Genomic DNA, 27,421 nt, shown 5'->3' on the forward strand with positions numbered 1-27,421 from the left:
ATGCATGGTTTTGTGCCGCAGATAAGGGATAATGCAGATTTAAATGCTCTTGCTGCTGGGAGCCTAATTGATGATTTGTATCGTGGGACAAGGTAGCCCCCAGGCCAAAACAGCAAATACGAAATAGTGAGACATCATTTACATATTCCAGTTGACTTCATTTGTCTGTTTTTGTTATTTTGATGCAGTCATGTGATTCATACATCTAATTAGACAGGGAGTCATTTTCAGCTTCCTTGAAACCGAAAGAGGCAGAAACACTATTATTATTATTTATTTCTTAGCAGACGCCCTTATCCAGGGCGACTTACAATTGTTACAAGATATCACATTATACATTATACAGATATCACATTATTTTTACATACAATTACCCATTTATACAGTTGGGTTTTTACTGGAGCAATCTAGGTAAAGTACCTTGCTCAAGGGTACAACAGCAGTGTCCCCCACTGGGGATTGAACCCACAACCCTCCGGTCAAGAGTCCAGAGCCCTAACCACTACTCCACACTGCTGCCCTATATAGGTTTGCGCAGAGAACTTGTGCACAATCTGTACAGCTATTTTATGTACTTATGCAATGTTTTTTTTTTTTTTTTTTTTTTTAGCATAGTGCACAGTGCCACCTGCATGGTCAGATTATGTAACTGCAGCAAAGATATTCAATGTGTTTGTGCCCTTGTGTAAAAAAGACTAACATTATGGTCTTGGCTTCATATTTTACAAACGAATCCTGAAACTAAAGCATTCTCAAAAACATTAAAGCGTTAATTTGTCGAAGGTTAGATTATGGTTGGGGTCCATATCTGCAATAAAACAATAACTTAATTTTTTTTTTTTTTAAACTGTTTGAGAAATGTTTGAAAAAATTCAGTCCACTGTACTGTGTTAAGTGCAAAGTCAGATAATTTGCAGCACAAAATAACTACGCCCTCACAATGCGTGACTCAAAACCTGACTAGGTTTGGTCAGCTGTCCTAAGCAGAAAATAAATAAACCAGGGCGAGTTTGGCTTCATACAAGGAGCCTTATATATATATATATATATATATATATATATATATATATGAATATGTATATTAAATCAACAAAAACAAAAAAAAAAAAACAGGTGGACTCCCTCACTCGCTAACAGTTAGTGGTGGATAGAGATTTCTGATTACCTCCTCTGTGAAACAAGACCCCTATAGAACACACTCTGGTACTTGAAGAGGGTTTACCAGCACAGCCCCACCCCGCACACACACATACCATACTGGTACATTGGAGCAGGTCCAGGTTAAACATCATTGCACTGGGGTGGGCTGCTGATAGGATATCATTAACAGCTTGCTGCACGAAGCTAATGGATACTTGCAGCAAACTGGTATATATGTTTCCTCTGCGTGCATTTCAAACAGGCTTGAGAGTTCAGCCTGACAGCTGACTGTCTGATCTCGCAGGCCACAGATCTGTACCGCAGTGTTCAAACCTGACGGGCCGATATTGTCCGTGTCTGCTAAGCCTGGTTGATTCCGATTGCTCTCTAAGGGCTGGCTGCTTCAGACTCCTGAAGGACTGGCTTGGTGTGAAAAGCACTCGCGGGAAGCATTGCTCTGCCTATTCAGCAGCTCTGTCGTGGAACAACCTTCATCTTGACTTCAGGAACTCGGAAAGAGTGAATGAACGACTGGAGTTCTGATTGTTCAGCGATTGCGTTTGCCATGCTTTCCGATATAACTCTGACACCGTAGACTTGCATGTTATAGATCAAGTTCATTTGCATTTTATATAATAAACACACACACACACCACACAGAACACCTCGGGTCAATTGCAGCGTACCAAGTTTAGTCCACTTGATGGGTCTAACTAGTGGATTAAGCAGGTTTAGTCACTTGACTGGACTAAAGTTAGTATACCTTCTAATCCCTATTGCAGCGTGCCAGAAGTTAATCCTCACAGGTAGATCATCTGCTAAATGAGATGAAACAAGATCCTGATTGCAGCAGCGTACCAAGTCAGATCTGTGATGATCCTGTTCAAGTGGATTAACTTAGTACCGTGAAGGAGACTTGGTACGCTTGCTTGTCCTAAGCATTTACTGCTTAATTTTTTTAATTTATTTTTGCAGACAGAGCTGCATAAATAAATGGCAAGCTTGAAAACTTTACTCTACATTTATGTCCGTCATGTTCGAGCAGTCCGACCTCTGAGAACAAAGTCTTGCACAATATATGTAGGCCCTACATTTTAAATAGACTTTTTAATCATGTATCTCTGATACCGTTTTCAGTTTAACGCAATGCAATTTCGGGTAATATGCTTTTAACTATAAACAACTAATGGTCTGTTATCATGCAATTAAACTTTTCTGTTCCTATGCTGCGGTGTCAGCAGCTGAAATGCAAGTACAGTCAGATCTGCCAGTTTGAAATGTGCACGAAAAAGATATGACATTTATTTTTACCTAAATATGTTTAATGTAATAAAAAGGCATCTTTCTTTTTGTACAGGTATGCATTTATATATTTATCTGATGCTGAATTCCACATGTCTGATGAATAAAGAAGAGTTTATAATCCTATCATTTTCGGATTGAGATATGAACATAATTTTCAATATTTTATCATGTAGTCAAATAAACTACAATTTGATATCGCAGAAGGCTACTGGAAGCCTGTAACAGTACAGTGTTTCATGTTAGGTTTCGAAATGGCACATTTTTCAATTTGTCAGTTTTTTGTTAAGTATATGGAAAACTACAAAGCGGTATGTAATTTAATATATTAGCGTAAGGTTATTCAGCAGGTTTCACTTTATGAAGCACAATGTGTTCGTTCTACAGGGTGATGCAAAGCTTTTGGTCCTGGCTGTATGTTAGTCCCCATTATCTGTCTAACTTGTTCCGATCAGTTAAACCAATTACCAGGATCATGTTTGTTACGCTGCAATCAGGATTGAGTTAGTGCAGATTTGCAGGATTTTCTAGTCCACCTGATGTGACTGAATCACTGGTACACTGCAATTGACCCCTCAAAATTTGTCATTTATATTATTTATTTTTATTTTTATTTATTTATTTCTTAGCAGGCGCCCTTATCCAGGGCGACTTACAATTGTTACAAGATATCACATTATTTTTACATACAATTACCCATTTATACAGTTGGGTTTTTACTGGAGCAATCTAGGTAAAGTACCTTGCTCAAGGGTACAGCAGCAGTGTCCTCCACTGGGGATTGAACACACGACCCTCCGGTCAAGAGTCCAGAGCCCTAACCACTACTCCACACTGCTGCCCTACCTGCATGAAAACCTCTGGGAGTGAGAATTTCAATTTTCAGTAATCAGTGATATAGAAACGATAGGCAATCGTGTGAAAATGTTCGAACACTTTGTGAAAATGTTAGACCACTTTGTGCTTCAATTAGACATCTTAAACAACTTCTAAAAGTCTCATGCATTTTACCATTTGTGGCTATGTTCCTTTTCTCTTACTATTTTAAATTAATTGCACGTGTTGTCTATTAAAGTCATCAATTAAATCAGACAATCACTAATTTGTCTATTTTGACGATTTTCAGTTACAGCGGTTTGATTTCATGTGCACAACGAATCAAAACAACAGAAGCCGTAGGGTGTTCTAATAGATGTGCACACTACTGTGAAAATAAAATAACTTAATTGAATTTTTCATCATGTACCAGAATATTTTACACAATGAGTATTCTAGTGTTTTTATTGCTGGTATATTCTGTAATGATAATTATAGTAAATAGCATATATATTTATATGTAGTGTAGTTAAAAGTATAGAATAAAACATGCAAATTACTGTAATTAAGTTACTGTACCTATTAACTATAGCACGATTTAGGGAACTTATCATTGAGGGGGTCCAGAATGGAGAAAATCGAATTATCTAATTGAATTATAGTTTATAAGCAGGCATCACAATCCTTATTGTCTCAAAAAATTCCAAAAAATAATAAGAAACAACTAAAGGCTTTTTTTTTTTTTTTTTCAAGCTCCTAAATTAAATGAAGATGTTTGTTTCTGGTCTGGTGCGTTTTTTTCCTTTCCAGGCAGCTATTACTTGAAGGGCTCAGTTTTACAGTATTGAGTGTTTTTACTAAGTTTTGTCTGCGTTGCATGATGAAAAATGAGCCTTTTCTCATCGGACCATTCTTGCGTAAAGATATGATATATTTTCAAATTCAAAAAAATAATTAGGTGTAGGAATGGAGGGTGAAGGATGTGGAGCGGTTTGGAGCTGTGCTGACACGTGGACAGGGTTTCGATTCATTCTGGCAGGACTGCTGCTTTGGTGTTTGTCTTTGGATACGGAATGCTCCCAATCTCAAATTGAGGGGAGAGGAGAGGAGAGGAGGAGGAGGGGAGAGGGGGAGAGGGGGAGAGGGTCCCAGCCCAGAGCATTCCTTTCCAGGCTGGAAACACCGTATTGGGTGGGGTATCGATATCATAAACCAAAAATTAAACAGTGGAAGGACTAAAGTTAAGAACTATAGGAGCTCACACAATATCCCTGCTGAAAATAATACTGTTATTATCTTAGAATGTGTGATATCAATGTACCAGTTTTTCATAATTTTTCTCGGCGTTCTCATGTCAGCTGGTTGTTGAATTTGCTGTCTGTTATTTGCGAGGACCTTGGGCAAGAGGAAGAAAGTTCAAACACAGCATCGTTTTAAAACATTGAGAAGGGTTTGGAAACTTGACAGGGTCCTGACAGCACGGTTTCCATAAGATTAAATGAAAAAGTGCACAGTGGTTTGTAGGTTTAGATTTGCCTTGAAGTCCATATGCACTAATACAGTTCAAACAAAATTATAATAAAGTTGATCTTTCCCGTATAAGGTTTTACGATGAGAAAAAGAGCAGAGCAGTAGGCAAACAGTTTGACTTTCTTTGGGTTTGGGTTTGAAATTCATCAAAGATTAGGCTGCAGGGCACTTCTCGGCCAGGGACCAGCATAGGAAACCTACACCAAAAATTCCACTAATTCCTTGCATATTTCTGATCTCTGTGTGAACTGTGCAGGGAGAGCTGAATGAAAACTCCTGCATCCTTTCCAATACAGAGTACCCCATAACTTAGAATTGCACATGTGCATTCACATTCAACTGTGTGTATATAGTTTGAGAAAAAGGAAAACTGCTGTGTACCAAAAATGGTCAATAAGAAAAAAGAAAAAAAAAGAAAAAATGATATTTCAGGTACTTTAAAAAGGTAGAATAATTGATTACAAATCAATTATTAGGACGTTTCCGACTACAAGTCCTTCATCGTCTGAATTACAAAAAAACAGTGCTTTAAGAAGTTGATAAAAAACAAACAAGTAGTCTTTTAAAGAAAATTCCAGAATGATGATGATGATGATGATGATGATGATGATGATGATGACGACCTCAGAATAGAATGTTCATTCCAAATGGCTCCAAAGTGCCTAGTTTGAAAACATATATATGGGACTTAGACACAGTAATGTCCCTCATATTTACAAATAACTCTTGGACCATGTTCTTAAACTTGGAGGCATGTTCATATTTATTTAAGTGCCTTGCTTTGTTCAGTGAAGGTCAGATGCACAGTAGAAATGCAGTGGTACACTACATATAGTCTGTGCAATACTGGGTTGACTGGTCATCTAATACAGGATGTCCTCTTAATCAAGACCTGGAAAACTAAAGCAGAGAAACACAGAAATGACACGCTACCACTCAAGTGGAGCCCTCCCGCGTGTCCTCCAGCACACTCGCGTTGAGCCTAGTTCACTAGTGTAATGCATTAAAAAGATCTTTCTGGCTTCATTTCCTGCCGTTTTGTGTATAGTTCATCAGTAGCTAACTGTTTCTTGTGTGGCACAATCTATCCCTTTTGGTGTGTTACTGTGTAAAATTTTATGTAATGCATTTAAGTTGGTTAGTTGTTAAAACAAACAAACAAAAAAAAAGACATTGCCATTATTGCTAGCAGTTCCAATCTCAGCTAGGAGTGTGGCACTCCATCATTCAGCCAATCAAAGTAGTAGGCAGGAGAGTGGTAGCCAATCGAAACAGCATAAAGCAGCATCAGTCACATCAGCCCAACCAATAGCCAATCATACCTGGTAAGTGCTATTCATAAAAGGATTGTAACCTGAAAATTGAAAAGGTACCTCATTCTGAACTCTTAACAAAAAGAAAAATATCATTCAAGTACTGGAAAGGTTAACAGAGAGAGGAGACATTATGGCATTGCTACAGGTACGCCTAAACGTGATTCCTGCTGCACAGAGCATCGGCAAGGCTCCTGGTCTGGACTTGATAGACTACATGTTAGAGGCTAGGTGTGTAGCTATGTGGAGTACAGCTGATACCATAATCTGAAACTAATGCACTGTACATGATTGGTATGTCAAAGTAAAATCTACTATGGTGCTATTTCAATGAAGTGCCACTGCACTGCAATTGGAAAGCACTTGGTAATGGGGCAACTGCTGTAGTACTTGAAATTGCCAGAGTAGCTCTTACGAGGAGACTGACTGATATCTTGAAACAGTTGAAGGGAAGCGCACTGTCTCAGCCAGTCCAACGACATGCTGGCTGTCTGTACAAACCGTATGTTTTACGGGGGCCTGTGATCTCCGCTCTGTAGGGTAAACCGCTTGTCGGCTCTGATTTGGGCTGTGGTAATTCTTCTGGTCTCCACAGCTTGGCGTGGTTGCTTTTCATTGACGACTGGAGCTACAAAGTCTTTCTTGCCTTATTTGTGAACAAATTTCTAGGGCTAAACCGGACAGCTTTTTAAAAGTATACGGAACTGTCCTGTGAGAATTGAATTTTAAAGTAAAGAAAAAGACTTTACCTTTCAGTGATGATTTCCCAGTAAAGCCTTACAAAACAGAACGTTTGTTTGTTTTGTTTTTGGCCTGCTAAGATAAATGAACCTGCAGCTAGAGTTCTCTGCGTCTGACCTTCAGTTCTGTCTGTAACGGGCAGTGCTGTGTTATACACTGCTGTTACAGATCCTGTCCTGTCCCCTGTCAGTGAGCTGAGATGAGATCAAATGCAGACGAGCCCGGCTGTTTTGCACTGTGGTTAAAATGCTTGCTTGTGGTACGCAGGGTTGCCGGTTTGTTCGCATTTCAAAATAAATGATTTTCTGGTACAGTGGAAGTTCATGTTGGCATCGTTGGAAACTCCTGCACATTAAGTTCAAGAGGTACTTTCTGGTCCTTCTACTGAAAAGGAAAACCTTTACGTCAAGCAATCCATTACTACTGTGCACAGAGAGACAATGCAGTTTGCATCAGTGTAGCCATCACTGCCATTTTGTCTCTTAAGCTTTCCATGTCAGTTTAATTAGCAGAGAGAACGAGACTAATTGCGAAACAGAATAAATTACAAAACAACCCACCCCCCACCAGCTCCCCTAATACCACCAGTCATTAGGAAAACAGAGCTCTCAGAAGACCACTGAAACTGAACCCTCAAACCCACCCACCTATCTACCCACGAGTGATTATTCCACAGGGAGTGCAGAACGAGACCGCAGTGTTCTCTTTCCCCAGCTCTAAGCAACAAACATCCCGCAATCAGGGGGCCCTTTTTGTAGCAGTAGCTTTTAATTCATGGCATCATTAGCATGAGTTGTAGGGTGCTGAGACGAGCGAGGAAAGGGAGGGAGGCAGGGAGGCACAGGAATACACAGAGAGATAATAGGTAATTATCCCAGATTGTTTGTAATTGTTGCCTCACGGCTATGTCTGATCTGCATTCGGGATGGGGAGAGGAGACTGAAACACAACCCCTGCCGTTATTATTACAATCTGAAGATATATACGGCTACATTTCTTATTTTGATTGTCCTTGCTGAAGGTTTAGCAGTGTGTTCAGAACAGCAGAATGGTAACAGACTCTTTGTTGCAGTACTGATAGTAGGAACTAGTAAACCATCGCAATTCCATGGCACTGTATTAGTATCAGGCAGTTCGCTACTGTATCAGGACCACGGTCTGTGCCGTATTTGTTCCAGTTTTACCTTGTTGCCCTTGCTGGCTGGTAATGGTCCTGATTGGGATTATTCAGAGTAATGGTATATTATAATGGTATCCAAATGGCTGTGTGGTCCAGAGGTTAAAGAAAAGGGCTTGTAACCTGGAGGTCCCTGGTTCAAATCCCACCTCAGCCACTGACTCATTGTGTGACCCTGAGCAAGTCACTTAACCTCCTTGTGCTCCGTCTTTCGGGTGAAACGTAATTGTAAGTGACTCTGCAGCTGATGCATAGTTCACACACCCGAGTCTCTGTAGGTCGCCTTGGATAAAGGCGTCTGCGAAATAAACAAATAATAATAATAATAATATATGCTAGAAGCCTGTACATGGCAAGAATATAACTATACGCACTGCTGCTCCTCCTTAGGTCACTGTACTGTCGTGGCAGAAGATGCTTGTGTGTAGAATCATTGTTCTTTAGAGACACTGTCAGCTGGGCTCAGGTTGCGTTGGATCGGTTGCAGCCAGACCGCGGGGTCTTGCACACTGACAGCACACATCAGAGCTCTCAGCCAGCAAAATCACTGGAGACAGCGCAGACCCTGTCTGCAGGCTGCACAGGATCCACAGCTTTCAACATCTACAGCTCAAACTAGAGGATGGACGCTTTAGCAGCATTCACATTCAAGTGTGCAAAACGGAGCAAGCCGTAAATGTGGTTTATGGTGAGAGGCAGAGCTGAGGGACTAGGAGGTAGAGTGTCCAAGTGCTTAGATCTGAGGGACTGGGAGGCAGTGCGGCCTAGAGGTTAGAACCAGTGGACCGGGATGCAGTTGACAAGAGTCATTTGGGGTCACATTTGACCTTGTTTTTCCCTTCGTGTCAGATACCACAGAACACTGGTTTTAACAACCTGTGAGACAATAGCTTGCTGTTTCAGCTACCGATGCCTTTACCACGCAGCTTTGGAACAAGGGTGTTGACAGTTCTTTGCTGAAACTGAAATGTAAACAGCTGTTCTTTAAGAGGTCTGAGTCAGGGGGTTTGTTATATTGTCTCTGCAGCAGTATTTAGAAAGGCGCCGGCTCCAGGGTTTATACTGTAGCCTGTCCGAAGTGGTTAAGAATGTTACCCTCCTACCTTGTACAGTAAATGCCAGTGCTCCTGGATCCAGAGGCTCTTAGCTTCTAGTGATAATGACCGTGAAAAGTGACCTGTAAATGGAACGGAGTGCTGCTTGCTCGCTCGCACCTGCCATGTGATTTTTATTTTGGAGCTGGGCTGTTTAACAATCTGGCTCGTGTCTCTGGCTGTGTACGGGAGCCCTGCTGTGAAGGTATTTATAAACTGTTCCAGACATTTAATACTGCCGAACCTCAGATCAACACTCCCCTCTCGGCTTCCACGCTCCCTTAAAGATGCCATGTCCCTGCACAGTGACTAGGGGCGCGGTTAACCCCTTCCTCTACACTCGGTGTCCACTGGACAGGGAGGGATAAAGGGGCACACTTTGACGTTACAGCCAGGTCTGTTTCTCAGCTTAGCCTGAAAACTTTTTATTCCTCCAATGTAAAAGTAAATCATGTGCTAAATATGTTAACAGAACTATTGCTACTTTGAAATGTCACACATTTTTGCTCTGGAATAAAAACTTTCACTCTGTGAATCAACTGACAATTCGATAATTTGTTTGTAGTATTTTTGGCTCGGTTCCTGTTTTTTAAAAGCTTCTTTCTTTCAGATATGTGTAGAAAATACAGATTAGTGGCCCTATTTTGAAGCAAATTGAAAGGAGAATGTTTGGAAAAGAATAACACAAAAAATCACTGATCACAGCGTTTTAAGATGTTTGCCTTTTTAAATGGGAATTTTATAGCATGTATGGGGGCCTTACATTTTTTTTCTTTTTTTTAAATTTAGTCGTCGCCAATGGATTTTTTACCCCATTTTTTCCCAATTTGGAATCACCAGTTCTCAGTCCAACGCATCAACCCCCCGCGCTGACTTAGCGAAACCGCGGCAGACACACGCGTCCTCCGAAACGTGCCCTGCCTAGCCATCTTTTTTCACACTGCAGGTCCACAGCGAAGCCATCAGACCTGTATTGCCGGAGGACAACACAGATCTGAATGGCTCCACAGCAGGCCTGCAGGCGCCCTGCCGGTCACAGGAGTCGCTGGTGCGCAGTGAACCGAGTATTACCCTGCCGATCTGAGCCCTCCCCACCCTGGCGGTGCTTGGCCAATTGTGCACCGCCCGCTGGGAACTCTCGGTCACGGTCGGCAAATGACATAGCCTGGATTTGAACCTGCGATCTCCAGGCTGAAGGGCGCATCCTGCACTCCACGCAGAGAGCCTTTACTGGATGTGCCACTCAGGAGCCCCGGGGGCCTTCCATTTTAAGTTTGATACAGTATAGCCTACGTGAAGAAAATATCATAATGGTCCTGTAGTATTCATAAAACTAGGCAATTCTGGAAGAGAATTTCATAGCAGTGTAATATCATAAAATACTCATTTTCATCAGCGCTGTGGATTTTATGCTAAAGAGTATCACAAAGGCTTGTGACCCCCCCCCCCCATGTTTCATTGCTCGACTCCCAGGACAGGAAGCTCCCAGAGTTTGTCCTGTCTGTGTAAAGAGAGGGAGGTGAGGGGGGGGGGTCCTTGCTGTGAAGGGCTGGCAGCTCTCCAAACAGCACAGCTGTAAGTGAAACAGCATACAAGCCTGGGCCGCGCCAGCCAAGAGATTAGGGGAATGGCGGAGTGTTTCACACAGGCTATAAATACAGGCATACCGTGGAGAAAGATCACTAGAGTGAGGAAAATACAGAATTAAATGGTACAGAGTGAGGGATATTGGCGATTATAGTAGGAGGCTGTCTTGCTGTGACCTAGTGGTTTGAGCTGAGGGACTGGGAGGTAGTGTGGCCTAGTGGTTAGAGCTGGGGGACTGGGAGGCAGTGTGACCTAGTGGTTAGAGTTGAGGGACTGGGTGACAGGGTGGTCTAGTAGTTAGAGCTGAAAGGGAGGCAGTGTAGTCTAGTGGTTCGAGCTGTGTGACTGGGAGGAAGTGTGCCAGCCAATATTAAAGTTTCACCAAGTATACGGTATGCTAATTACTTTAGTATACTGTACATATTAAGAGTATTATATTAGTCTTCTAGTACACTTACACATATAAGATTTTACATGAAAAATGTATTCTGGGTGTATCAGAAATAAACGATTTCAGGTGAAAAGGGGTTAACTGGTGATAATCGACTTTCAATCAACGTCTTTTCTTTTTTGTAACCACTTTAAGCTGCAGCTGCTTTAGCTTTTCTTATGAATACGTTTGTGTATCAAGGGGTTCAGCAAGGGCGGAATGTTTTCAATAATAAATCTAGTAATAGGGACAGTGGCGTGCTGACTGGCTGTGCGGGATCACATGGGCAGGCTGGCAGCTGGCTGGTTCGGAGGCTGACACAGCTGTTTCTGTCAGCTGTTCACTCATTTACTGCAGAATATCAAACCCCTACGACGCTGGACTGGGGGTTCTGTTACTCCTGCCGGAATCAACTGCATTGTCTACGGAATCCTTCCTAATGCTCCTGAATTCCAGTCATCCCGACATGGAGCTCTTGTGCCGGATCGGTAGGCAGCACGCCAATGTTGGCCCATGTTTTGAAGTCTTTGGCTATGCATGTGCTCCAGGTCAAAGTGTGGATTGGAGTGCCCTCTTCTAGCTGATTTTTTTTAAGTTAAAATTTCCGATCATCTCTCAAGTAATGGTGGTTTGTGAAGGCAGGAGCCTGATCCTGCAGAAAATTCACTTTAAAAGCTGTAATCTTGGCTGTTTTTCAGAAGTGCAAGCTATCAAGTTGCCACATCCGCCATTTTGAAGAATTCAGCCTCAAACTAGAGTCATGTCCTGGCAACAAGCCCCCACACCCCACACCCCCCACACCCCAGACACCCCAGACACCCCCACCCCCCAGACACTTGGATTCGCTTAGACTGGGGAGATTCCTGGATTAGAAGAGCAAAACTATGTTAATGGCTACTGTGAAAAAAATATTAAATCCCACATCCCTACAGAATGACTTCAAGGACCGTATTTTAATTTCCTAAGAGGGATGAAGCATTTTTTTTGTCATAATGTCATTAAACTAACAAAACGATAATTTAACTGATTCCACATACCTGCAACCAAGTTATATCACAGCAGTCATCTAATATATTGAAGTTTACTTTCAGAAATGGTTGCAAACTTTACACTTGCTTACACACACACGTGCATGCGTGTGTGTTCTGTGTATGATTGTGTGCACCTCAGTTTATGTGGGCTGTGCATTCATGTTTAACAATCTCCATGCAATGCATAGGAAACACTTTATCACAATTCATAATTGTGGCGACCCATGCCCCTCAATGCAAGGTCTGCAGTGAAGATAGCCATACACGGCTGTGTGTGTGTGCGTGTGTGTGTGTTTGAGTATGGAGAGAACAGTTTACCTCCAATAGGGAATGAATTACACTCCATGTGAGCCAAAACAGTGTGACACTTAAGCCGGCCCCTGCTTTATGGAAATGAAATTATATCGTAATGTCACTTTATTAGAACAGAAAGGCTATGAATAAAAATTAGCCTTTTGTTGTCACAGCAACATGAAGCCTGAAACCTCTCAGTGTGTGTTTTTATTGCTGAAACTGGACGGGGGGGGGGGGGGGGCTGCAGCAGGGGATTGTGGGAACTGTTATTTCACAAGCTTCACTCGCGTCAGCGGTACAGGAACTGCGTGTTGATTGGTCCTCAGAGGGATATTTGTTTTTTTCTATGCGTGGAGTATTTTTAGCACTAACATTGTCTTCAATTGATTTTCGTCCACCTCAGAAATCCTTGTCAGTGCCTCAGATCTCTGTTATCCAGATGTTAGATTAAACTAATTGCATCTTTCTCTAAATGAACTTCCCCCTAAAATTACTGGAGTACGTTTTCTTTACAGTTTATTTTCTCTGAATAGTGGCTTGGTGTATCGGACAGAAATTGTTTCAAAAGAGGTCATAGTTGAAGCTTGTATTGTTTTTAAACTGGGGATGTGTAAGCAAGTAATGCAAACATTGTGTTTTCTATAAACCTCATCATTTTGTAGCATGGATCGATATAGCTCTTGAGTACGATTCCATACATAGCTTTAGTATTATAGAGGTCTGTTTAGGGGAACGCACAGAGCCTAAGCGCAGGCAGCAAATCAAATTACATGTACAAAACGCTCTACTGTTATTTAAGAGCCTGCAGATTCAATACAGTCCAGTATGTGAACTCAGAACCGTGGATGATCTATGACCAAGCAAGTCAAATACACCATAGAGAACTCGGTACTGGGGATCTGAAAGCCAGCAAACGCAATACAGCAGGGTTTACTCTGGGGATTTGTGAGCATTCAAATCCTACGCAGTATAGAGGAGCTGGAGATCTGAAGTCAAGTCAGTGGAGTATAGGGAATTCTATACAGTGCTTGAGATCTGAGAGCCAGCAAATTCAATACAGACAGATAACATTACTGGCCATCGTAGAGCAAGCAACTTCAATCTGGAGTTGTGAGTGCTGGGGTCTGGGAAGCGGGCAGGCTCTCAGGCTGCGCGGTGCAGTGTGGTGGGTTGGTGCTGCAGGAATGCTAATGCTTCCTCTGCGGTTTGTTAGGAACACAGTGATTAGCCCTCCTGTCCCCCGGGGGGAGCCGCTCTGATTTATCCTACTATAATTTACTTTGACGTCAACAGGAAGAGCAGGCCTCTGGGGGAGCTGCTGGTGAAGGTTGCTGCCGGCACTGAGCTCGGGGCAGCTGGGAGGATTATTAGAGGGCTGAAGTGTTTTCTGTCAATCTCACTAGCCCCAACGCCCCCTCGATCTGTGTTCTGTTAGAGACTGGCACCACAGTGACCCCTGCTGACGAAGGTGTGTTCTGTAGTCCGTCCCTCCCCCCCCCCCCCCCCCCCAGTTTCCATACTAGTTGTAATGTGTTACGGGCTGTAGGAGGCACGATACTCTGCAGAAAGATACTCCGCTCCGAGTATGAGGCTGCCTGTGTTGTTGCGCTCTCTTCAATGGAAGAGGCTGAGTGATAACCCTGTTCTAAGTGTCCAGTGGGTTTACAGAGGAACCATGTGAGTGGTGAAATGATAACTCTTGCTCTTACCAGTCTCATTTTCTCTACAGCAATAGGATTGTAGGTCTAGCTCTGCTCTGTTTGTTTCTTTAAGACTTCTTTGTGCAGTAAGGTTATTAGTAAACAGCATGGGGTCACTATACACCGTGAAGGGGGGATGGATAAATGATCCCTTGCCAATACTGCCACCCCCCCCTCCCTCCTCTCACACACACGCTGGGGCGCCACTGATCCCAACCCAGCGCAGCTCTCCAATGCATGGACACAAGATACCAGAGTATTGGAAGAGGAAGTGTGCCCAGGTTGTTTCTATTCAAACCTGTGTTCGACAGTATTCAGTATCTCCTTTATTTTTTCACAGGTGCTGCTTTTGAACAAGAAAAACAAAGACGTGCAATTGGTCAAAAGAGACCACTTCAAGAAGCTTGGATACGGAAAACTCAGTTGAGGAACGCCTGACCGTAAGTGATACAGAGTACGTTGATTTTTTTTTTTTTTGCCTAACTCTACACAACTTTGAGGTGTCTTTTGAAAGTAATACATTTTTAGTTTTACAAATGATAAAAATCTTTGTAAAATGAATTTGTTGCTAGTAGCGCAAGCCAGTGGCAGTGGTCTGTATTGATAAATACACTGGAAGCTTAGCGTACTATTTTAAAGGTCGTGCTGCTGGAGTAGTATTAAAAGGTTAGCGCAGTGGTATCAAAAAACAGGATGAGAAGTACATTATCTAATTGGGAGAGGGGCATGGGGAGAGGAGCAGTTTCTGATTGGGTCTGGGGCAGGGGAGAGGGAGTGTGATTGGGAGAGGGGCAGGGGAGAGGAGCAGTTTCTGATTGGGTCTGGGGCAGGGGAGAGGGAGTGTGATTGGGAAAGGGGCAGGGGAGAGGAGCAGTTTCTGATTGGGTCTGGGGCAGGGGAGAGGGGCAGGGGAGAGGAGCAGTTTCTGATTGGGTCTGGGGCAGGGGAGAGGGGAGAGGAGCAGTTTCTGATTGGGTCTGGAGCAGGGGAGAGGGAGATTGGGAGAGGAGCAGTTTCTGATTGGGTCTGGGGCAGGGGAGAGGGAGTGTGATTGAGAGAGGGGCAGGGGAGAGGAGCAGTTTCTGATTGGGTCTGGGGCAGGGGAGAGGGACAGTATGATTTGGGAGAGGAGCAGGGGAGATGGACAATGTGATTGGGATAGAGTCGGGGGGAGAGGGACAGTTTCTGATTGGGATGGGGCAGACTGAGTGCGGGTGAGAGGTTCGGTCGCTGATTGAGTGATAAAGCGGCTGGGTATTGAGCACAGTTTTCCTTTCAGCAGTGCTGAAGTGGCTGTCTCAATATATTCTCTGCTATAATCGTTCCCACCTACTGTCTCCCCCAGAGCCCCGTGGAGTATTGTTTTTCAGATAATTTCGTTTGCCCTAACGAGATTTTACTAATTAAATCTCCTCTCGGCTGGAGGCTCTCTCTCCTGTTGAGCAGAGTGATTGTTTGTGGATCTTTTTAAGACAAATAAACATTTTTATTCCGAAACCTCTGGGAGATTGAACGAAGAGGGGTCTGGCTCAATGCTGTCCGCTCCACTGGAATAAATCTACGATCCGGCCCTCGACCCTCAGTCTTTATAAATGTAACCCACGGTATATCTGCACTATAATTTAGCAGTTCTCTAATTCTATAATTTTGCCTTTCCCTATTTTATATTATGCATTTATCATAGTTTACCATGGTTTGCCATACTATTTGTATGCGCCATACCTCACTTTCACTATGCTTTATTGCAGTTTGCCATGTTTTTACTATGCTAAACTTTTACAAGGGTTAATTCTGTCTGATACAGCCACAGTATATATTTCAAAATGAATAATTTTCTAAATCCAAACCTGCCTCAATTGGCGACCTAATCTAATCACCTGAACTGACCAAACCATGCCCCTTTTATTGTCCATGTTTGAAGCATTGCACTACAGTAAGAATCAAGCTTGGACGCTGATGTACTGTATGTGAGAGTCATTGCTAGAGCAGTGGAAAGCAGGGCGGAGTGTTCACATTGTGTGACATCAATGCTCTGTCGCCTGCACTTGGTGTTGAAAGCAGAACTGACCCTTGCTATTGTAAGCCGTCTCAGAGGGACTTGCAGGCTATTGTGGGAGCTGACCGCTGGCCTCCCTTCCTAGGAGCCAAACCTCTCGTGCCGTGCTCACAGAGGAAGTGCTTGGCGTATCTCTACCCAGCAGCCCCCAGCAGCAGCCACTCTCTCCTTACACTCTTTTTCATCCCCGCCATCCTGTTGAATTCTGGGGGGCTGCCCAGTGTTCTCCGAGGTGCCCCACCCCCACCCTGCCGCCAGCCCCGCGCTATCAGGTTTCTGCCACCTGTTGTGTGGCTTAGGGCAGCGTGGAGGGAGACGGGCGGGGGTGGTGACTGGCACTGTCCCAATAGTGCATCCATACACTGACTTGCAAACTCGCTACTTTTCTTAGTGGGTTTGGCCTCGCAGTAGGGTAACACCATACACAGTATCTCTGGTTTTCCTTGATTTTGTATATTAAAACACTTTTTTTACAGTAATATTGGGCACACTTCCAGAGCGTGGTGTTAACTGGTAGTGGTGCTATTTTCAGAGGCGTAACCATTTCAGGATTTCAGTATATACAGTATCAATAAACTGTGCTATGGGCTGGGCAGCAAGCTTTCAAAAGCTGACTGGTTCCATAGTTTTTTATTTCCCCGGATCTTTTTGTGTATTTTGTCGACGTTTTCATGGTTAGGCATTTCTCTAGCTCCCTCTTTCTTTCCTTCACCGAGCACAATTCTAATTATGTTGATTTTATTCCACACCCCCACCACCCAATGGAAGCTTATTAGTTTTAATATTTTTTATTTTTTCCCATTTCCTGGAGCCCCTGCCGGCGTATCCAATTACTCCTCGCTGTTCGGCTGTAATTGCCTCCCTGTTAATGGCTGCCAGACAATCGTGCTAAATGAGGTGAGGCCGAGAGGCTGGGAGACTGACTTCATTAAGAACTAATGGGATTTTATTGGGGGGACCGAGTATCCAGCTCATCACAAAGAGAGAGGGACCGGGAGGAGGAGCAATGAGGGAATATGGGTGCGATGGCTCTTTGCCTTTTAAGAGCGTCGATACACCATTTGAACACCGGGTGGCACTGTTTAATTTGCTGAAACCATATAATCATACACAGCCCAATGTCTGTTCTACTGTACAGGTACAGTATGTATGGTCATCTATAATTATAGCTAATTCTGATGGAATAGGTTTGGATAGAACAAAGATAATTTATGTGATCAGTATTTCTTACCTTGGTTATCAGCCCTGTCATAGACATGTTTAAACTATTTATTACACTGTACATTCTAAACGTTCCAGTTTGGTGGATGAACGTTCCAAGGTTTCTAATCTGATATAGCGAAATAATGTTCTCAGTGGGATCCAAGCTATTGGCAAAGCCTGCTTGTCCTTTTAGAATTGGTCTGAAAATTGACCCTTTTGAGAATTGTAATTGCCGTGTATAGCAGTTCATACTATTTAGTTCTCCAGCACTAGCTATGAAGATTTGCACTGAACATGCTGGAGAAATAAAAAAAAAAAAAGCAGACCCCTTCAATTATTTGTGAAACCACTTCTGTTGTTATACCAAATCTCTGACCAGTAGCATGTGTTGGGTAGTTAACAAACCACACTCCTTGCTAACATTGAGGGAATCCACAGTGGTTCTTTGGACAAACCACAATGAAACTGTAGGGTTTAAACACGAGTGAAAGAGTTGAGAATATTGTACCTTGCAGAGGAATTGAATTTGGGGAATTCGTATGTGGTTTGTTGTAACTCTTAGCTGCCTCTTCCTTCCTTCATTAAAGGAAATTAAAACTGTGTTTGATGTTAGCAACATCTCTTTCTCTGTCTCTCTCCCCCTCTCAGGGTAAACCGCCCATTAGTGCAGGGATCGTTACTGATAACTGTTTTATTAAAATGAGAGCCTGGTGTCCCGTGGCTGCAGCTTCACGCTGTGTCCCTGACGCTCTTCACAAACTTACACCCCTAGGGGGAAGGGGGGGCACGTAATTGGGCCCACATCCGATTGGAAGATTAGACTAGTCTTCTCGGCAAAATAATATCATTTACATTTTATATTCATAAGACCCAGGATGATTAGAATGTATATATATATATATTTTGGGTAATCTGTGTGTAGGAGATCATGGTTGGAAGATAATTGAAGTCACTTGAATAATCTTTCCAGCTTTAAGCTTGAATCACTTTCCCCGCTGGTAACTTTTCTCTCTCTCTCTCTCTCTCTCTCTCTCTCTCTCTCTCCTTTCCGCCACATCTCACTCTCTCTATCTCTCACTTATGTTTAGATTAGTGGTGTTGCTCTGAAGTAAAGCAGAGATAACACAAACAGACCCAATATGAGCTTTCCGTGGCACCCCACAAGCATGCCTCCAGGCTGCCTCAAAGGGACCTCCCTCAAAGGGGACAAGGCAGCCATTCAGTCTTAGTACCCTACCATGCTGTATGGTTGTTTTGTGATGTGATGAATAAACAGAGACCTTTGTCCAGGGGTAAAAAGTGTATTAACCTGCTGCTCCATCCAATTTTTCTCCTCTCCTGATTCAGCATCTGTTTCTCCCACTCTCCTAACAGCTTTTCTCTCAATTCAGATCAACTGTGCTTCATTAGCGTGACCCCAATTCAATCATGTGCAGTGTAAGGTTATTAGTACACCTATATGAAAAATGATAGTGTCCAGTGCAGGCATTGTAAAATGAACTTCTAGAAATGGAACGCCAGAATAAAAGAGGTTTCTTCTTGCAATGGGAAAGCTCTCTGATCGGAATAGCAGATGCAGGATGTTAGGCACAGTTTGTCTGCTCAAGTTTTGGACATGGTGGCCCAATGCCACTAGTTTTGCTTTAACCTCTGGCTGCCAATATGTGTTCTTGCTCAATACCAGCATGTTGTTTCTTACAGTTTTATTTAATGGTCGTTTGAAGTAAATTCTGATATTTCACACTACAAGCACGATTTTTCACTTTACAAATTTTGAAATGTGAAAGAATTTTCAGACAGTTGTTATAGAAATTAAACTTCCTTAGTAGTGTAAAAATGAACTCATCATTTCATTAAAAAAAAAAAAAATGGTGAAATCAAAAGTTTATTTTACTACAGTAAAACCAAGAAGATATTCTATTATTCTTGTAGTACTTCTTGTCCTGTTTGTGTTTTTGAAGTGAGGTTAGGTTCTGTAGCAGCACTGGAGGCCCAAAATGAGGCCTGGTCCCGGAGTAACAGCTGCATTGCAGCTGCCGGTGGCTCCTGCTGGGGGAGAGCGGCAAAACCCTCCGGGGTCAGAGCTATGGTATGTCGGTTTCCATGGCAACTGGCTGAGGGCCTGAGCTTCTAGAACAATCCCGCTACTCAGCCCAGGAATCCCCGTGCTTAGCTCAGCACAGGGGAATGCGGTACTCGCCAAGCGGGAGGAGAGAGACAGACAGAAAGATTGAGAGAGAGAGAGGAGTTGATTGTGAGAGGCTGACTTGGGCCTAACAAAACAGTGGTTGTCATGTTAACACCCCCCCAAAAAAATGGAGGCCTCTTGAGTCTCCAGAGGTCAGGATTGGCAAGCAATATTTTAAGGAGTAAAATTGATTCAATGGTCACAGTTGTGGTCTATTGTGTGTGTGTGTGTGTGTGTATATATATAACAAAAAGTTTATATCGAGATCACTATGCAAATGTGGTCAGACTGAAAAATCCCCTTTTTCAGTGATACATCTCACCAGTTAATTAATCTGAGCTGGGAATGTCTGGCCATCCACAGGACAAATAACTCCATCAAAACCAGACTGAAAACAGACTTTTCCTGCAGTTTAAAAAAACATACTGGAATTCAAGCATGTGACCATTTGAGCCTGGCATTGTCTTGGCATTGTAGAGCGAGAAAAAGTGTACCCTATTCACAAAACTTTAGGACTGTTTGAATTGAATCGAGTTTATTCAGAGCATCGTTTTTAATCTTTTTTTTTTTTTTAGTATTGTCCATGCCTTTTAATAAAGACTTTGAGAAGAAAGAAAGAAACTGCTTGCAGGTATTTTTTTCTGATGAAGAGAAACAGAACAGGGGGGCTGCAGCGCTGTTTCCATGGAAACAGGCTTCCTGTAGAAAGGTCACTCAGACAGAGATTCAGGAAGGCACAAGAGGATTATTAGGGATTTGGCAGGAAGCAAAATCATTTTTATTCTCTTTTTTTTTATTTATGATGGCGGGGGCTAGTAACGATGAAAACGTTTGAATACAGAAATGGTGTCACTCTAAACGGCGAGAGGGTTTTTCTTGTTCGCCGTTGGAAGTCGAATTGAAAGGAGTGCAAGTTGCCCTGAACGGCTGCGTTCGCCTTTGTGCTCGTTGCTGATACACACTTGTCAGCCCCCTCAATTGCTGGCATTTCCGCTTTCCTCTCTTTCTCTAAAGTCACTTTAATTAAGTCAGGCGCGCCGGCCTGGCTGACAGAGATAATTAGAGTGGGTTTTAGACAGCACGCTCCTTAAATGTCGCTATATATATATATATATATATATATATATATATATATATATATATATATATATATTTTTTTTTTATACAAATCCGCAAATAAAGATTACGGATTATCCTTCAGTCTTGCTGTAACCTCCAGCCCCCTGTGAGAACGCAAGTAAAATCTGAGAAATCTCAAAAACACCAGGTTCTGATGTATTTGGAGAGCAATTAAAGTGAAAAACGCCTGACTGAATTGTGCTGTTCATGCAAATTGTCTTCTGCATCTAGAGTTATACAACAATAGAGAGGGGTAAGATAGCTGGGGTAGAACAAGAGTTGCGAAAGAGAAATAAAGCAGGTGCTGTGAACTAGGGGTGAGCCGAAACTCGTATTTTCAGGGTAATTACCTTTAAGACATCCTGAAGTTGTTAGGTATTCATTAAATCCAAAAAGAAAAAGTGTTAATTACTCAACACGATACCATGCACTCCCTCTGTTTCCCTTGTTTACACAATTATTGACTATCAAGAACAATCTCACAGTGTTATTTAATATAGAACCTGTTGTGATCAAACTAAAACACTTTTGTTTTTATAAGCGGGCTATTTGTTTTACCTTTCGTGCTTTTTAATATGTTCACTTTCCTTAGAAATCTCTGCAGTGCACTGTGGGGTTGTAGTCCTGGGCAATATGTTATCTGTGATTAAACTCGCCAAAGAACTACCTATCCCAGTGTCCACAGCGGTAGCTCGAGTTTACATGAATCAGTTGCATTTGCTGCTTTTGCAACATAGGAGGCTGTGTGGTCCAGTGGTTAAAGAAAAGGGCTTGTAACCAGGAGGTCCCTGGTTCAAATCCCACCTCAGCCACTGACTCATTGTGTGACCCTGAGCAAGTCACTTAACCTCCTTGTGCTCCGTCTTTCAGGTGAGATGTAATTGTAAGTGACTCTGCAGCTGATGCATAGTTCACACACCCTAGTCTCTGTAAGTCATCTTGGATAAAGGCGTCTGCTAAATAAACAAATTATAAATTATAATTATGTTTCACTCAGTTGTAAAGGTGAAGGAAGGACAGCTAATAAAGATAATTATTCAGAAAATATGAACATCAGCATGACCCTACCATGAGCATTCCGTTCCATTCCTTTCCGGTTCCCTGCACATAATGACCTCTAGAGCAGTTCGCTTTCAGCTCTCCAGTCTATGGTCCATTTTCATCTCTACAGCATGACAAGGGTTAGCAGAGCATTTTTTTATTTTTAAAATAAATCAGGGTAAGTAAAAGCTGAAGTTAGCCAATGGAGGATGATATAATTAGTTAAATACCAGCAGCGCTTCCCCCATCACTCATACACAGGCCTCCTATTGCAGGAACTTTGAGGAAATTCCAGTCTGTGTTAAATTGGGATTTATAAACTGTAAGAGTCTAAGAATCTTTGAGACATTATGAAAGAATTCCAGAGTCTAAATTAACCCCAGCGTGTTTTAAAATGAATATACCTTGTAACTCTTAAAAGATCGCGGCATATCCTTACATGTGATTAAACTTTAATCGCTTGCCTGGGGGGGGGGGGGGACATGGAATAACCCTTCTTCAAAATGCTCATGCTGATTTCACCTTCCGAGAGTAAAAAAAAATATATACATTTTTAACACACAGCTCCTGCTTACTGGCAGAACAGATTGTTGAGAGAGATGCAGCAATGGTGTATTGCTTCTAAAAGAACAGATTTACCCAGAAATATTACCGTTAAGGACTGTTATTCATGAAGGCAGACTGGAGGATGTCTCTCATTCGCTTTCCATCCTCTGTCTCGCTGTGCCTCTTCGGTGGAGGGTCCAAGCTGGGATAGTTAATAACTCAATAACCTGATTTGAGCCCAGGACACGGATCAAGCAGATGGCATCTCAGCGGTTTAAGTGTTAAAGTCTTTCGAAATTTGGCCAAGATTCAGGCAAAGTGATATGATAAATAAGAAACGCGTCGTACAATTCCCAGTGTCTAATTCCAAACAGCCCTGTGTGTTGGCTCTGATGTTTAATAGAACAGAGTGAGTTTTTTTTTTTGTATGTTTACTCATTATTCATAAAAATCAAATCCACTGACTATTCGCCTTCTTGCTCTTGCATAGAATCGCTTTGTATGTCATTAGCTGTTTCAGCCATCAAGTTCTGGTGATTGTTTTAACCCATAACCTGCCCCCCCCCTGCAATACCCTGCCTCAGTGGATGTGGTATTTCTCACTGATGTATTTCTTTCATTCACTGTTGGAGGACAGGTTAATGCTTACACTCTGATGTTCTAGCTGTCCTTAGAGAGAAGGCATATTTTAGAGGAGGGGTGCATTAAACAAAGGCCGTGATGACAAACAGAACATTATGTGCAAAGGGAATTGTACAAAAAGGAGAATACAGCAGTTCCGATAACTATTTCAATCTATACTATTTTGCTCTTTTAAAACGCATTCGAATGATCTACGTTTTCACACAACATTCAAATGACTTGTTTTCTGAATCTATGTGGAAAGAGATACCCAACCATTTCCCGTGCCTGATGAATAATTAGCCTGGTAAGCAGAGACCAGAGACCGTGGAATTCATTTAATAAAGTAAAACCAATTCTCCAACAACGGTTTACGCTTCAAATAGTTTAAATGTACAACTGAAACGTTTGACTACTTGATTTAGTTCCTCAAAGGTCTGTGTTCAGATGAGTTGTTTTTCTTGTCCTTAGTGGATTTTCATTAGGTGACTCAGTACTGTGATTGCCAAAGAGCAGACCTCCCCCTCATACACATGCATTTTTCTGTTTGCCTTGTATATGAAGAATGGCTTGCCAAGTGTGAGTAAGCCTGTCTGGAACAGAGGGAAACAGTACATGATTAGAAAACTGGGGGATACAATGCTCTGTCTATCTGTCTAATGGTGCTGGGCAGGATGCAGTGTCGCTGGGAAAGGTGCGAGGGGCTTCTAGAAGTTTACCATAGTTAAAGCAAAGCTACTGTAAGTAATAAAGCAAAGGGAAAGCATGGCAAAGCATAGCATTGTGGAGTATATGGAAAACTACAAAGCGGTATGCAATTCAATGTGTTAACATTATTCAGCTGGTTTCATTTGACTGTGAAGCAAGATGAGTTAATTCTATAGGGTGATGGAAAACGTTTGGCCATAGCTGTACAGTGTACCATGGTAAGCTCCGGTAAACACATAGAATAACCACAGGCAAAGTATGGGAAGACTGCACAGTTACTGCAGATTTACTCGTAGAAGGGCGGGAGTCTGTTTTATCAGTCTTGCAGTTTTGGACTGTCCTATCATGCTGCTGGTATTGCATAGTCTGAGTTGCTGTTCTTCTGATGAGGTGTTTAACTGAGGTCTTGGGTACTTTATGACTGCTATGATTATGAAATCTGGGCTCTGTTCTGTAAAAGAAAAATATGTATTCTTTTAAAAAAGCATCAGTGAAAAATAGGTATAAAAAATTGAATAACATTTACTTAGTTTCTGTATACAGACTGCATTTTATATACAAGGTGCACTGTAAACCTTCCATAAGTAGTCCATAGGATTCTAGATTGTGTTTTTCCTTGGGTAATACGCAAGGGGTGCATGTTATACAAGAGTGTATATAGAGAACATTACGGTATATTCTTAAATGCGAACATAAATATAATTTAAACATAAAAGACTTATATCTGTTAGCCTACAGTTTTTATTCCCTGGGTGGTGTTAAAATAATGTTTTTCTGCTGAACTAAAGTGAAAGAGAAATGAGTTTCGTGGAAGATCGGTGCAAGTGTGTGTGTGTGTGTTAAGTGTGTCGGGGGGGGGGGGGGGGCTCAGCCAGACAGCTCCCCTATCAATCACTGCTGCTCTGTGTGCTGTTGAAAAGCGCTCCAGCCGCCCACCCATCCAGCCTGCTGCTCGGGGGAGATCCGATATCTCCACAGTCTAATGCAGTCCAGATGCAGGGCTGCTCCGCACTCACAGGCACTCGGAGATCAGGGTACCAAAGCAGGCTAGCCAGGACCCACAGCCCCACCTTACACACACGAGAAGGGAGAAGTGTACATGGAGGACACACCATAAACGTGCTAGAGTACTGCAGTTACTCCACAAGTGAGGGGAACCTGGGAACTCTGAAACAAAATTTTCTTTCTGGGAAGGCAGCTTCCTGTGCAGTCCTGTGCACAGTTCATTATTGGGTTATGTAGCGCCCCCTGCTGTGAAAAGCAAGGTGTGCCGAGTTCAGATTGGAGCACCTGTGGGAACTATAATGTACAAAAATATATTCAAACATAACCCTGTAACCGGGGGTTGATGCGCTGATATTGCATGAGAACAATTCAAACGTGTGAAGTAAGAATTGAACAGCTTAGTGGTTAGTCGTGGGTTTGAGTAGCCTGACTGTAATGTGGAAGATAACGGGTTTGACTAGGTCAGTTGTTATAGAGTGCTGGGCTGCAGTGTGGAAGGCAGCGGGTTTGAGTAGCTCAGTGGTTAGAATGCTGAGCTGCAGTGTGGAAGGCAGCAGGTTTGAGTTGCTCAGTGGTTAGAAAGCTGAGCTGCAGTGTGGAAGGCAGCGGGTTTGAGTTGCTCAGTGGTTAGAATGCTGGGCTGCAGTGTGGAAGGCAGCGGGTTTGAGTTGCTCAGTGGTTAGAATGCTGATCTGCAGTGTGGAAGGCAGCGGGTTTGAGTAGCTCAGTGGTTAGAATGCTGGGCTGCAGTGTGGAAGGCAGCGGGTTTGAGTAGCTCAGTGGTTAGAATGCTGGACTGCAGTGTGGAAGGCAGCGGGTTTGAGTAGCTCAGTGGTTAGAGAAAGCATTGTTCTGCAGAGTGGAAGGTAATGTGTTTGAATTGTATTAGACTGTGGGCTGCGAGAGAGGTTATCTCTGTCCTGCCTCTCTCTCTCTCTCTCTCTCTCTCTCTCTCTGTTTCCGTCTCTTGCACTCATTCCCTGTGGCATTTCAGAGGAAATTTAATATTGGATTGTTTGGTGTTTCCAAGGATTTCATTCAACTCGAGTCTCGCTTTAACACAAAGGCAAACATCAGCTGCTGGAGCCAGGAACAGCAAACACTACAGCAAACTCATTATTTTCCTTTTCATTTCGGGGGTCTTGGCGCTTCTAATTTAGTTTTTTTGTTTTTTGTTTTATTGTTCCTGCCTTTTTCGTGTTGTAACCAGCTTTCTGGCTCCCACCATCTCTCCCTGCGTCCCTCCCTCCCTCCCTCCCTCCTCCTCTATTCATTGCCATAGAAATCTCGGTGCTGTACACAATAATAGCAGTGTAATTATGTGTTTGTTGAGAGGAATCATGGGGGGGTTGTAAGAGAGATATCATGATTAAAAAGCCAGTCGGGAATGTGTGTGCGCTCTGCGAGGCTCGGGGAAGTGTCTTCTGAACGAGAGATATCTCTTTATTTGTATAATCGTCTATGTGTTTGTTTGTTGTTATTTTAAATAAGTAATACCAATGGAAAGTCACCTTTCCCCTTTACAAGGTGTCACAGGGACCTCACCCTTATAAAAGTTTGCCACAGTATTTTTGCATGCTTTTTTTTGTTTTACCAGTATTATTTATTTCTTAGCAGACGCCCTTATTCAGGGCAACTTACAATTATTACAAAAATGTCATAGTACAAAATATCACAGTACAGAGTATCACATTGCAGAATATCACATTGCAAATTATCACATTACAGACCTGCTTTTACTGTGCAGTTACCATAGTTTACCCTGGTTTGCCACGTTTATTTATATGCTTTATCATACCTCTCCTGTTCTTTTTAGAATACTTACCTATGCTTTACTGTGCTTTCACTATGCTGTATTACACTTCACTTTGATTTTACTGTCGTAAACTTTTATAAGTGAAACACAAGGTACCAAAAGAAAGGATGAACAAACAGGTTTCAATTCCTATAAATAAGAGTTCATGCTGTAGATGTGAATACATGTGGAATTTGTCATAAATGTATGCACAGTAGTGACAGGTTAGAGATGTGTTTGTATTGATTGCAATCTGTCGTGTGCTAAAATGCTCTAACCCTTGTGATTTTGATGCATACGTTTCATCACAAATCAGTAATAACCCTTCAAGTCTAAAATACACAGGCAGCTGTACTGCAAATGTTTTCCATACAAATTGAATTATGGTATTGAAGTTTGGTTTGTACAGCTGGTATCAGCATGCATTTCGTTATGACAGCATAGAAGTATAAATCACTTTGGACTTGTCTCATGTACTTCATTAGAGTTCTGTTAGTTGAGTCCCTATTTCACTACATTTTAAGCATCGCCACTAGCGGGAAAATAATACCAGTATACACATATGCAAACGCTTTTGTTCCAGTACATATACATATACATATACATATACATACAAATGTAGCCCAGGTTATTTAAGGACAAACCAGGAACGATAAAACAGTAGAATATAATCCAGATAAAATAGGTATAGAATTGGGCCTGCTAAAATAAACGAATAAACCCATACACAGACATTTCTCATTTTTTGTCTTATTAAAGAGAATTTGCAGCCTGAATTTCTGAGAATTCCTGCAGCAGGAAATTGCATCTATAGGAGCTGATTTATAAAGGGCACATAAATCCTGTTGAACCGGGGCTGTGGGGATGTGAATTTCTATTTGAGTTGTTTACAGCTTGTCTCATTAATTACTGGCAGTCCTTGTGTAAAGCCTGGCGTACTGTATATTAGTGTTTTTACACAACAGTAGGGAATTGGGACAAACG

The 27,421-nt window shown here is 42.3% G+C and overlaps 1 protein-coding gene across 2 annotated transcripts in view; it reads left to right on the top strand.

The window, feature by feature from the left end:
- Nucleotides 1-27,421, top strand: part of LOC117397482 (homeobox protein PKNOX2-like) — a 56,328-nt gene that overhangs the window by 4,151 nt on the left and 24,756 nt on the right. Inside the window, exon 2 of one of the 2 annotated variants that reach the window (XM_059009842.1) lies at nt 14,496-14,609. The gene's annotated coding sequence lies outside the window, so the exon portion shown is untranslated. The remainder of the gene's footprint in view (nt 1-14,495; nt 14,610-27,421) is intronic. The other variant, XM_059009843.1, reaches the window with a different exon arrangement.

Source organism: Acipenser ruthenus, chromosome 39 (assembly GCF_902713425.1).
Source record: "Acipenser ruthenus chromosome 39, fAciRut3.2 maternal haplotype, whole genome shotgun sequence".
NCBI lineage: Eukaryota > Metazoa > Chordata > Actinopteri > Acipenseriformes > Acipenseridae > Acipenser > Acipenser ruthenus.